Below are 13,886 nucleotides of genomic sequence, written 5' to 3'. Positions count from 1 at the left end.
ACTTGCATGTGGGCCTGACCCACTCCTTTATTTTTCAGGTGTTCGTCAGTTCCAGGGTTAGAGCTTGGACGTGCAGAGCAAATACAGATATTCATTCCTCCGACTATATAGGAATCTTCTCTATATTAGCTTTAGACTTTATTTCAGTCATTTCAGTTTTGAATTGAGAATATTAATAAGGGGTCCACTTGATGGATTCTCGAGTTGTAAACTTATGGAGTTTTGGATTATCGGATTTGAATAATTTTATTTCAAGGTTTATTAATTTAATTTCTTCCAGCTATTTAATTTTATTTCTTATTTCACTTTGTATTCCGTGTTTGATTTAAAATACTTTACTTGTTTGATATCCCTCGGGTTTGGGCTCGGACCTGATCAACCCGCGTCTCGGATCCGAGGGGTATCACAGTTGGTATCAGAGCACTCCAGGTTCAAATGTCTCTAGGATTCTATCGTATAAGCCTTCCGCGTAGCGTTTTCTCTTGTTTAGAGCTTTTGGATTAGGATTCGTTGAATTCCTTTACGGTTCGTTTAGAAAGTACTGATGTCAAGTGTATTCTGTAATTGCAGAATGTTTGGCACTAGGAAGAGGATGAGGGCCACGATGAAAGCAAAGAAGGGCCCAAGGTCGAGGAAAGTTATTCCAGTGATTCTCCTACGAAGGCCGACCATGAAGACGGGATTGGAGACCAGGGAGTTGATTACAATAGGCGTTGCATCGGAGTACAAGTCAAGGAAAGTTTCTTGCGTGCGGGATTGGCCACCATACTGTGGGCCTAACGCAACTTCAGTGGTGCTCGAGGCTGAGCCAAGTAGAGAGGAAGACCCCGAAGAAGATCAGGATGGAGATGATACCGGAGTGTCCTAGATGGAGGTTACCGGGGTTCAAGAATAAATGTTCTTCTAAGAGTGATATGATTTTTATTACTAGTAGGAGTGGGAGTATTATTTAATGAGTAGTACTGTTTAACTATCATACACTAGTATGTTCAAGAATATTTTATGATTATTCTTTTGACAGTTTATGATTTAAAGAAGTTTTTTTTAATAAAGTAAACTAGTGGTTTTGGCTATCTCTGTTATGGATTATGATGGTCTTGTTGGATTTATTCACCTATGGTTTATTTAAACTATAGTGGATTGTATATGATGTGATAATAACGGAAAGTCACAGTAGAGTGATTTATTTTTGAGCAAGCACACAAAGCTTTGTTTATAGGTTCGTTGTGTTAGAACGGAATGATTACCAAGGAGTTTGTAAAAGAACTTGTGTAAATCAATATGATAAATTGGATATTAAAGGAGGAATTCTCAAAATAGAGTGCCGCTCTAACTATGAGTTGATTTTTGGAGTATTTTGTGTATCCTTTGTGCTTTGCTCTATGGAGTATTTAGCATTGGGTTTGGATACTTTGGTTAGGACACTGGCTATTTGCAGACTCGAATTCCTAGCCAATCTAGTGGTTTTAGACATGTACATTTATACGATGTTATTTGGGATGGATTGGTTATCACACTACCATGTCCAAGTTAATGGTTGTGATAGGTCTGTTGTTTTCACCATACCTGGTCAGGATAGGTTGTCGCTATGCCATGTTCTAAAAAGCTAGTACTACTTGTACCTTACGGAGGAGGAAGCGGAGGAAGGGATTACTGTACCATTGGGTTGTATACCAATTATGCAGGATTTTTTCTAGATGTATTTTAGGAGATTCTAGGGTTGTCTTTCTGCTTTGTTTCTGGGTCACGTGGTGTCAGAAAAGGGGAATAACAGTAGATCCAGCCAAGGTTTCAGCTATGGTTGAGTGGGGACAGCCCACTTCATCTACCAAGATTCAGAGTTTCCTCGGTTTGGCGGGATATTATCGGAGGTTCATCTAGGGGTTTTCCAAGATAGCGGGACCACTCACTCATCTGACTAAGAAAGGTGTACAGTTCGTGTGGGATGAGCACTGTCAGCAAGCTTTTGAACCGGTTCTGGCTACTCCACAGAGCGGGATCGAGTATCTTGTTTACACGGATGCTTCGTTATAGGGTCTTGGCTGTATTTTGATGCAGGATATAAAACGGCAGTTTTGGTGGGCAGGTATGAAGAGGGATATTGCTTTATTTGTCTCTCAGTATAATACTTGTCAGATGGTCAAGATTGATCATCAGAGGCCGTTAGGAGCTCTACAGCCACTACCTATACCGGAGTGGAAATGGAAGGGCATTTCTATGGATTTGTGAAGCTTGCTCTTATTAGGGATCGCATGCGTACTGCTCAGAGTAGGCAGAAGAGTTATACTGATCAGCGTACTCATACTTTGGAGTTTAGGGTTGGAGATCAGGTTCTACTCAAGGTGTCGCCTATGAAAGGTGTTATGCGCTTTGGGAAGAAAGGGAAGTTGTCACCGCGGTTTGTCGGTCCATTCATGAACACGGGTCGAGTTGGAGCTGTTGCTTGTAGGTTGGCACTTCTGAATACTTTGGATCGCGTTCACAATGTGTTCCATGTTTCCATATTACAGAAATTTCTCCGAGATGGGGATAGGTATCAACGTATTGATGTTGGGGGAAATTAAGTTGCAGCCGGATGCAACCTATTTGGAGTCACCGTGTCGTATTGTCGACCGTCGGGATCAAATCCTTCATAACAAGGTTAACCCTTTGGTGCGTGTTCAGTGGAGTCATCACAATGAGGCTGAGTCCACTTGGGAATGGGAGGATGTCATTCGCTCGCAGTTTCTTAAATTATGGGAAAAAGGTAAGAGCGAATTCCGAGGACGGAATTCCTTTTGTTAGGGGGGAAGAATGTAATACCCCTAATTTTAAAAGGACAGTCATGGAATTTAATTTAATTATTTATTATTATTTTTATTAAATTAATTGATTATTTGTTTGTTTTGATTAATTACTTATTTGATTTGTTTTATTTTTAATTCAATTAATTGTGTTTTTCTTTCATTAATCGTTCTAAATTGTGTTTTCTTTAATTAATTGCTTAAATTGTATTTTGGTTTGTTTCATTAATTTAAATGTATTTCTCAAGTTTAATTAATTACGTGCTTATGTGAATTCACTGTTTTGGTAATTAGGGTTTCATGTTTTACATCGTGTCTAGGATTGGAGCCGACATAATTGGTTTAGGCTTTACTTTAGGGTTTGGTTTAGGATTTAAATTAGGGTTTCAATTTAAAACCTATAAATACATAAGTACGGATTGCCAAGGGTTTTGTTAACCCTATTCACGTAAAAAAAAAAAAAAAAAGTTGTGAGAGACAAAGAAACAGAGAGTAAGTCTGACTAATATACAGAGAGGCTCAAGGAGGAAGGAGTGGAGTGCTTTTGGGTTGAACCAAGAGCACCGGAGGTGGTGAACGGCAGCCTAAGGCGTTGACTGGAAATCCAGAGACGTTGGTTTACAGTTTCAAAATCTGAAACTGCAGGCAAGTTCTATTCTTCTCTTTCCTCTGTAATTTGTGTTCTGTGCATGCCTAGGTAGTCTCCAGGGATTTAATAAGGTTTAAAATGGATTAAATAGATGTTGTAACACGTCTTTTATGCATGAGCATACAGTATTTAATTTCATTGTAATAATTGGGTTTGAGTTTGCTTAAAGTTACTAGTCGAATTTCTGTTACCGTTACGTTTAAAAGATTCTGTTAAATCCATGTTGTGGATGTATAACCATGGTTTAGGATTTTGTCTGGGTCTAAGATTTAATCCTAGAACCAGTATTAAAATAGGGTTGGAGTTTACAGAATTAATCTGTTTTGAAATTGGTTAAATTTTCTAACTGAAAATTCTGATGTCGTAGTTTTCAAACGGTGTGTTCAATTCATGTCCTGGTTGTATACCATGGATTTAGGGTTAATCTAGAACATTTAATGGAACCCTAGAACATGTATTAAATTATTTACAGAGGCTTGGGAATCGCCGGATGCGAGGAAGATGAAGTGGAAAAACGCAGAACGCGCCGGAAAAAGAGAGAGCAGGCTCTCAAAATGAGAGAGCCAACTCCCTCACACAAAGAGCCGGCTCCAAGGAGCATGGAGCCGGCTCCATGCTGAAAAGAGCAGGCTCCCTAAGTTAGGGAGCCGGCTCCAACATTTAAAAGAGCAGGCTCAAATTTTATGGAGCCTGCTCTCACCCAAAGGCACACAAATTGGACTTTGGGCACTGTATGGACTGTTCAGATGATTACCACTTCGTATAAATTGTTTAATTGATGTCTTGGGACTATAATAGGCTTAATATATTATGGGAAACATTAATCCATGATTAAGCACAAGAATGGAGCAAAATAAATCTAAGGAAAGCGGTAGATTGCAAACTGATTTTCTATTGTCGTTGGTTTCAAATATTGTGTTCAATACATGTTATGGTTGGATGTTAGAGGTTTATGATGTATCTAGGATTAAGATTGAACCTAGAACAAGGATTAAAAACATCACAGAGGGTGTAGGAAAACACCAGAGTTGAAGAAGATGAAGCCGGAACGGACAACGGCATGCAAGGGAGCAAGAGCAGGCTCCAAAAATGGAAAGAGCCAGCTCTAATATTCTTAGAGCAGGCTCTTGGCTGTTTAGAGAAGGCTCTTAGATCCTTAGAGCCAGCTCAATCCATAAAAGAGCAGGCTCAATTTTTCTAGAGCCTGTTCTTGCCCAGAAATCTCAAACAGTATGATTTTTATGCATTAATTGGACTGTACAGTGCATTAGGACTTCGTCTAACTTATTTTAAGTGTTGTATGGGCTGTTATAAACCTATAATAACATGGGAAAATAATAACTCAAAAATGGATTAAAGGATGGACTATATAAGTAAATAAGACTTAGGGGTTGCACACGGTTGGACAAGTTTTATTGGCACTGAAACTTAACAAGGATTGTGTATATGATTTAATTATAAAAATATATCATATTTCCATAGTATTATAAGTATAGTGAATTAACTAAAAATTCCCTATGCTTACCTTGGGTTTAATTGATACTCAAATTTCTATTAACGGTATCAATTCGTGAACTATATTGGAAGATTTGCTAGGTTTATATACCTGAGCTTGGCCAGGTTGTTATGTATGATTTAAATATATATATAAATCATAATTCTATAGTATTTGAAGTATAGGGAATTAACTGAATTTTCCTATGCTTACCTTGGGTGTAGTGGATACTTAAATTTTTATTAACTGTATCAATTTTTGGACTATGATGGAGAATGTGAATGCTTAAATTTATTGTAGCACTTTACATAATTGGAATTGGATTTTAGACCCGTACTGAATACCTATTATTTATGTCTATGCATTAAATTTATCTTGTGCATATTGTGGAATGTGGTTGATGACTATTTAATAATAGTATGGTCAACTGTGTTAACTGGAAGATTGTATGTACCGGTATGGGACGGTGACATACTAGGTATGGATTAATTAAAACACTAATCCTACCTAATTTGGAATGAGTTGGATTAACCATAAAAAAAAAAAAAAAAAGTTAAGTCCTACTTATATGGATATAAATATATATATGAACCGGTATGGGACGGTGTCATATTAAGGATGGCTTAGTTCAAAATACTAAGACCTACTTATATTGGGAATGGATTAGTTCAAAATACTAAGTCCTACCCAAACTGGATTAAGGTATGGATTAACCATAAAGGTTAAGTCCATCACCTACATGTGTCATATCAATTGTGAATTGAAAAACTTACTACGGTTTTAGGATGGAGTGCTTACATATATCAGACCACTACATAAATGACTGATATTTTGTACACGGAGTACGGACTTTATGTATTTATTTTATGTGCCATGGTATGAACCTGAGTCTCAGGACCATGGTTAGGGTGCGTATATCGCCTAGGATGGATAGCTAGACATAGGTGTTGTTCCCTGGTAGGTCTAGGTACTCATGCCCACCTTAGGGTGCGTATTTGCATGTTGCCTTCTATTCAGGCTGAAACAGACCTACTGGACTAGCGAGCATCCTATAGTGTGTACTATGTACATATATGGACTACTCTAGATATTGTTGAGTCTTCCTAGGATGTATCTGCGTATAGGATTACTGTTTGGATTGTAGTAGATCAGGACTTGCATGTGGGCCTGACCCACTCCTTTATTTTTCAGGTGTTCGTCAGTTCCAGGGTTAGAGCTTGGACGTACAGAGCAAATACAGATATTCATTTCTCCGACTATATAGGAATCTTCTCTATATTAGCTTTAGACTTTATTTCAGTCATTTCAGTTTTGAATTGAGAATATTAATAAGGGGTCCACTTGATGGATTCTCGAGTTGTAAACTTATGGAGTTTTGGATTATCAGATTTGAATAATTTTATTTCAAGGTTTATTAATTTAGTTTCTTCCAGCTATTTAATTTTATTTCTTATTTCACTTTGTATTCCGTGTTCGATTTAAAATACTTTAATTGTTTGATATCCCTCGGGTTTGGGCTCGGACCTGATCAACCCGCGTCTCGGATCCGAGGGGTATCACATCATCCACATAATAAACCCTTATGAAGAGTCTGCAAACTATTTTTTAGAATTTAAATAAAAAGAATGGAGGTATGTCTTAAATGATGATATATAACATACATCATCAGTTTTTTTTTCTATTTTTTTAAAAATAAATACAATATATTATTGTATATCCTGAATAATAAAAAGTAACATATATTATGAGATTCATATAAATAAAATACCACATGCATTGTAATGTGTTTGTTTAATGGGCACGATTTGTGAACCCTTTTTTTAAAAACAATTTTAGTTGGATTAAATTTAATAGTCATGATTTTCTAAATGAAAAAATAATTTTTATCATTGTAAATTTAGCAAAACATTAGAATTTTAAAACTTCCAAGGAGGTTGGTTCAGTTGCAAGGTCATGTGGGCCTGGTGCCTCATAATGTATCAGGTCTAAGGTTCAACTCCCACTGAATTCAAAACAATTCTTTGGGGTCATGCCTCCACGTTCATACAACAGGACTTATTCGGCTCAGGGTGTGGATGCACCCCTCCTGAATTCTTGGGGATTAGTCGGGGTGAAGCCTTGAAATCCCCAAGTTAATCCCAAAAGAAAAAACATTAGGATTTTAATTTATATATTATTGTAAGTTAATTGTAAGATTCTAAAAGTGTAATTAAGTAATTTTACCTAAATTCAATCCCAACTCACTTTATATTATCCTAAGTTTCATGGTCGAACAAGAATATATACCCATATTACTCTACATGCATACCTTTCAAAGAGTCTAAAACAAAATATTTGATTTTGTCATCAAATAAATAAAACAAAACTTTTGAGATATCTATAAATAACTCAGAGTTTCACTTCACAATGTATGGAAATTTCATTTCTTGCTAAGTAGAGCTCCTGCCAGATACTTTAGAATGGAGGCAGCTCGACAACCAGCTCCTTGGGTTTACAAACTTTGGTTTTTTCTACTTTATGTTATTGTATTATCATCAGATTAATTTTTCTTTTTTTTTTTTTCTTTTTTTGATCTTTCAATAGAAGGATGTGGAGTTGCCTACTCTTTGTGAAGAAACATGAGCTGTCGAAGTCACATTCTCCGACACTAACACAAAAAAGGCAGACCCACGTTCACAGGATGATGACATTGTGTGTTATTCCTACGTTAATCCTATGCATCTTGTCTTTCCTAGGTCTTGCATGTGAGGACCTATCCATTGTACCTTCATGTGTTGCTCACACAATACCGAATTGGACTCTCGACCGGTATTTCATTGTTAGTTGGTTTTGATTTTTCTAAAACTAAAAGCAGCTCATTGTTCCTAAGAGTTGTTGGAACATTTAATGTATATGGCATATGTTCTGAAACTGATCTGGCCTCTTGACAATATGGGGACTGAAGGTCTCCTGGTTGCATTCATTGGGCTTGCAGTTTCTTACTTTAGGAATTACCATATAGGTCTACGCCAATTCATATGCATGCTCATGATTATACTTCATTTTATTTCCTGGGTAAATAAGACTTTAATTTTATAATTTTTATTTATTTTGTTATTTATGTATCTCTGTGTGTAAGGCTTTGATTTTAGTTTTGGTGAAGTATTTTTTGTTATTTATGTATCTTTTTTTTTTTTTTTTTTTTTTGGTGTATAAAACTTTGATTTTAGTTTTGATGGTTTTTAGAAGTGTATTTTTGTTATTTATGTATGTGTCTCAATGTGTGCAGAACTTTGATTTTAGTTTTGGTAGTTTTTCTTTGCTTCTTTTTTTTATTTTATAAATATTATGCTTATGTCTTCTGATTTGGCCAGTACACACCAAGACTTGATAGAATTCACTTCCCGGCCAATTATGTTCACAAATGAGAAAACTAGCTTCGCATCCGGACCCTACGAGGGAACCACAGACATGGCTCTCTTGGTGGTAAGTCTCATTTTTCTGTCTTTTTATGGAATCGTCATGTGGTTACAAACAACCATTTTTGTTTTCTTTTTGCTAATTACTCGGGGGTGTAAGGAACTAGCTGGGACAACAAAATCAAACTCTTATTCAGAAAAGTGAAGAAATATTGGGTAAATAAATGTAAGGAAGTTATGAGTAGCAGTAATAGTAATTATTATGAATATTAATTAAGACTTAGATGGATGCTAGTAACTGGAGAATTTTTAATGGCAAGGTTATCTCCTTATTGTAACTCTTTGTTACTGCATCTTTCTTATATTTAAGGTATGGACAAAATAGAACTTATTATTACTCTTTCTTATTGCATCTTACTTATATATATGAACAATATAGAGCTTGTTATTGAACTATACATTCTCAAATAGGAAAATTCTATAATACCCCGGGGGTACCATAACCCTTTAGTTTTCAGCCATGGATGTGATGGTGGGACCCATTTAATGGATGATACAACGGCTAAGAGGCCCCCGGGATACAATACCCTGGACGTACCCCCGGGGCCTCTCAGTCGTTGGATCGTCTATCAAGTGGGTTCTATCACCACATTTAATAGCTAGGAACCTCAGGGGTACGGTACTGCCGGAGTCTCTCAGTCGTTGGATCATTCATAAAGTGGGTCCCACCACCACATCAAACGGTTCGGAACCTCGGGTATGGTACCCTCTGGATTTTGTAAAAATTTTCCATTTGGGAAAGTTTACAATACCCCGGTGGTATCGTACCCTTGGGGCCTCTCAGTCGTTGGATCTTTCATCAAGTGAGTACGATTATCATATATATCAAACGACTGGGAACCTCGGGGTACGGTACCCCCAGAGTATTGTAAAATTTTCCTATTTGAGAAGTCTAGAATACTACAGGGGTACCGTACCCCCAAAGCCTCTTCGACATTGGATTATCGATCAAGTGGGTCTCACCACCACATCTAATGGTTGGTAACCGCAGGGTACGATACTGAGAAAATTCTATAATATCCCGAGAATATCATACCATCAAGTGGGTCACACCACCACATCCAACGGTTGAGAGGCCCCGGGTGGTTGTAGAATTTTTCTATTTGAGAAAGTCTACAATAACCCAGGGGTACTATACCCTCTGGGCATCTCAGTTGTTGGATCATCCATCAAGTGAATCTCACATCCACCTCTAACGGCTAGGAACTTTGTGGGTATAGTATGCCTAAGGTATTGTATAATTTTCCCATTTGAGAAAGTCTACAATACATCGAGGCCTCTCAACCGTTGAATAATCCATCATGTGGGTCCCATCACCACATCCTATAGCTGGAAACCTTGGGGGTACGGTACCCACGAGATATTGTAGAATTTTTCAATTTGAAAAAGTCAACAATACCTTGGGGGTACTGTACCCCCGAGACCTCTCAACCGTTGAATCATCCGTCAAGTGGGTCCCACTACGGTATTATAGAATATGTTTCATTTGAAAAAGTCTAGAATACGTCGGGGGTACCATATCCCCAGGGCCTTTCAGTCGTTAGATCATCCATCAAGTGGGTCCCTGTAATACCCCTATATTTTAAAGGCTTATTTGATTTAATCTAATTGCATTATTTGGGTTATTTGATTTAATTGGTTAATTTAAATTCTTTTATTATTTGTTTAATTTAAATGATTTATTTAAGTTATGCATATGTGTTTAATTGCTTAAGGTGTAATTTCTTGGTTTATTTAATTATTTATTTTATTTTAATTTAGTATGGAATGGGCTTAGAGTTAGTAAAATCCAAAATAATGGGTTTGGGATAGTTGAAGGAGACCTAGGTGTGTTGATAAGGATTCAGACCATGGGGTATATTATAATGACCCAAATCTAGGGTCCGAAACAATAACCGGGTTGATACCCGAACCCGAGGACATATTACGAGTAAAATGGTCATATCAGGGGAAATATGGAGGATAAGTTGAGTATGAGTATTCAAATGGGTCCCTCCAACCTCACATTAACCAAATAAGTTCATTCCATAAGTTTTGGATGGCCATAGGTATAGTTTCTCACTTTTACCCACTATTGGCTTGAAGGATTTCCCAATACTACCTCATTAAAAGTTTAAAACTGCTATAACTCTCAGTGTGTTTGGAATTTGAGGATGGGTTGATATCAACGGAAATATGACTTCGATCCGGTTAGATTAGACTTAAGAACGACCCAATTTGAATTTAAAATGAGAGAGTTGTGTCTAATACAAGTTTGGACTACAAAATTGGCTGGTGCATGATAGGGCTGCGACCAGTCGCCAAAACAGGGCGGCCAGTCACCCAAAACCCAACTTTCCACAGCAATTTAATTTAGGCCTAAAAACGTGATTTCCAAGGGACCAATCAATCAAGAGTCATCCAAATGCATTCTAATGACACTGGAATGTCCCGAAATGGTCGATTGAGTTATGAAATCATGCAAAGTTTGTCCCAAGGCATTCATTTGAATAAGAATAACAATGAAATAATGTCCACAATTCAAAATAAATTTGACTCATCGTTTACACATCATAATAAGCTTGAAGCACATCATGTAAAGTCAAAATAGTTTCAATCCATGGATGGCTATAAAGCCTTATAAGGGATTCGAAATCCTAATGAAACCGCAAAAGATAATATAATGGTCTCAAAATTATTTCTATCCCCAAATTACATGCTAGTAGCCATTAAATATAAGTTCGCAAAATACTACATCATTGGATTATACAGTGCCATACACATCATGCACATCAAGGGTGGGATTGTGGGTCATCCATCATTTCTTTCCCATTTCCTGAAAAATATTAAGTAGAGGAATGACCACAATGGCCCAATAGATATTGCCTAAAGGGCATCTCCTAAAATCAAGTAGACGTAATACATGCTTAGACACGTCAATGAATAGAGTAGGAGAGTAGGAATCATGCCAGGATATATTACACATCTTCAACAATTAACAAGTAATCCACTATCAACTACTTAAAATAATGCAATGCATATAATGGCTTATGCAATGCATTCCACACACACACTCACACACACCGAAAACATACTAACTAGCCGGCCTTTGGTAATTCCACCGTCCCTAAGGAGAATTTGCTAGTCGTTCTTAGCAAATGGTGACTCCCAACTACCATTTGGGGCCCGAGATCGCTAAATTGCTCATGGGTACCTCCCGTATCCCTATTAACTAGTTAATACCACCGGCAAAAGGGTACCTCTCCAACTACCGATTTTATTATATTTAGCCATTTAGCAATATGTTACCAAGAAGACATCAATTTAATTTATTATTTTTTTATGATACTCTATTTATTTGGTTCGTGAAGTGAGATTCTAGGCATCCGTACTCTTTTTTTATTTTTTAAAATATTATTTAGTTCAATATATATGTATAGAAACATAATCTTTCCTTTAAATATTATTTTCTAATTCTATTACTTCTATATATTTTCCTTCCACTCCTAGAACTCTCATTCTATAAGAAAATATAATTTCTCTCTAAAATTTATCTCTATCGTTGATAGTATATCTCTTTTTTTTTCACTCTCAAAAATAGTGTTGGACTAAGAGGGGAGGGGTGAATTGGTCAAAACCTTCTTTCAAAAATAACTCATTAGCAACCAAAACAATAATCAATAAACAATGCAACAAAATTTACAAGGAAATCCTCTCAATTAGGGATAACCTTGGTTCTTGACCAATGCCAATTCAATCATCCACTAGCTGCAAGTAAGTTGTTACACACTCAGTTGTCTCACTCTCTGCACACACCCTTGTCACAGAAGTAGACACTAGTTTTCACACACTCTACTCACACACTAGCTCAACTAAGTGTATACACACACTCCCCCTGTCTTAGGCAACCCTGCCTGGACCAAACAAGCTCTCTAAGCTCACCAAATACATCAAAACAGATGTAATACAATAAACATAAGCCCTTCCTACAATTGAAATAGGGCAGACAACTCAGAATGCCAAATTACTACTTCAAAACATCAATCTGCAGCAATTAGTACTTGAGGGGTAAAATGGGAATTTCTTTTCAAGAATCAATCAATAGCATTATATTCAGTCTTCATTCACTATGATACTCATGATCATAACTTTGAACAATGAATTGTAGCATGAGAAGTTCACAAAGTTCATAACAGCCCTTGGTTCAGCAAAACTCAGTTTAAGTCTTAGGGTTTGAATACTGAAAATTGCAGCTAACCAAAATTATATCATAAAGTCAACTTCAACTGTCTAGATTCATCAAAATATACTTGCTAGAAGATTAAAATCTCATAATATAGCAAGGCATAATCAATCAGAACTTGAATCCAAGAATCAGTCAGCAAATTAAGCAACACAGATGAGCTTACTGTCCAAATTTGATTTCAGCATGTTTTTCAACAAAACTCTGTACCGAACAAGTGTAAATAAGTGAATTATACCTGTGTCAGCCCTCAGACTAGACCACAGCACCTTTGAACTCAAATTCACTACTCAATCCAGCCCTTGCAGCAGAAATAACAACAATAGCAATATCTCCTCAGTGAAATACTCTAGCAAGGCTTGAATCAGTGAGATTTTATAGCATGAGTCATAATAAAAACACTCAGTGAATCAAGTTCATTCAATACTCTCGAGAGAATATAGGTTGCAGCTCAGTTTTTCATCTCACTCAAAAGACTTAAACCCTAAAATAGCTATAACAGCATATATATATAGAACCACACAGTGCATAGAACTTCATACACCCACAGAATACACCTGTCACATCTAGCCAATCATTGGTAAAGCACAATGCAGATATTTTCAGGAGCAAGAGCCAATTATAGAAGGCCACCTTAGCAATATTGTCACTATGCACACTGAAATTCATACATACACACTACAAAACTGTGTACTCTATACAGTTCAAGACTTAACCTCCAAGAAATGCAATATTCTTGCATATTCACTTACTTTAGGAACACTGGAACGTGTCACACTCATGAGCAAAGTAAGAAAGTACCAAAATACCCTTGTAACAGATTTTCAACTTCTCAACTAAGGAAAAGTCCTGAGACTGTATAACTAGCAATGCAGATTCAATCAGGTCAATCCAATGCAATGTAGCATCCTGAATATACGTATATATATTGAATACAGCTGAGAAATGACAATGTTACCCCTGGAACCATCTGTGATAATTTTTATGAACTGAGTCCACACAAAAATTCAGCAATTTCAGCTAGAACAAGTAAATACATTGTGATGAATACATTAAGACAAATATGAATGATAAGTCACTGATGAGAGAATGACCACACAGCCCTTGAGACTTATTTCAAGCAACATTGACAATGAAGAAGCCCTTTGAGGCCACTGCAACACAAGTCTTTGACATTAAAGAGGCAAACAATACTTAAGGAACTTCAGGACCAACAAATAGAGCACCAGAATCAACAAGCCTAAAGAAATTTCATATATAATATCAGCAGAGAGCATAA

This window comes from Cornus florida, unplaced genomic scaffold, assembly GCF_030987335.1.
Source record: "Cornus florida cultivar Cherokee Brave unplaced genomic scaffold, ASM3098733v1 CherokeeBrave_3.0.0_Hap2_Chr08, whole genome shotgun sequence".
In the NCBI taxonomy this organism is placed as follows: Eukaryota; Viridiplantae; Streptophyta; class Magnoliopsida; order Cornales; family Cornaceae; genus Cornus; species Cornus florida.
This window is presented reverse-complemented; position numbering follows the sequence as displayed.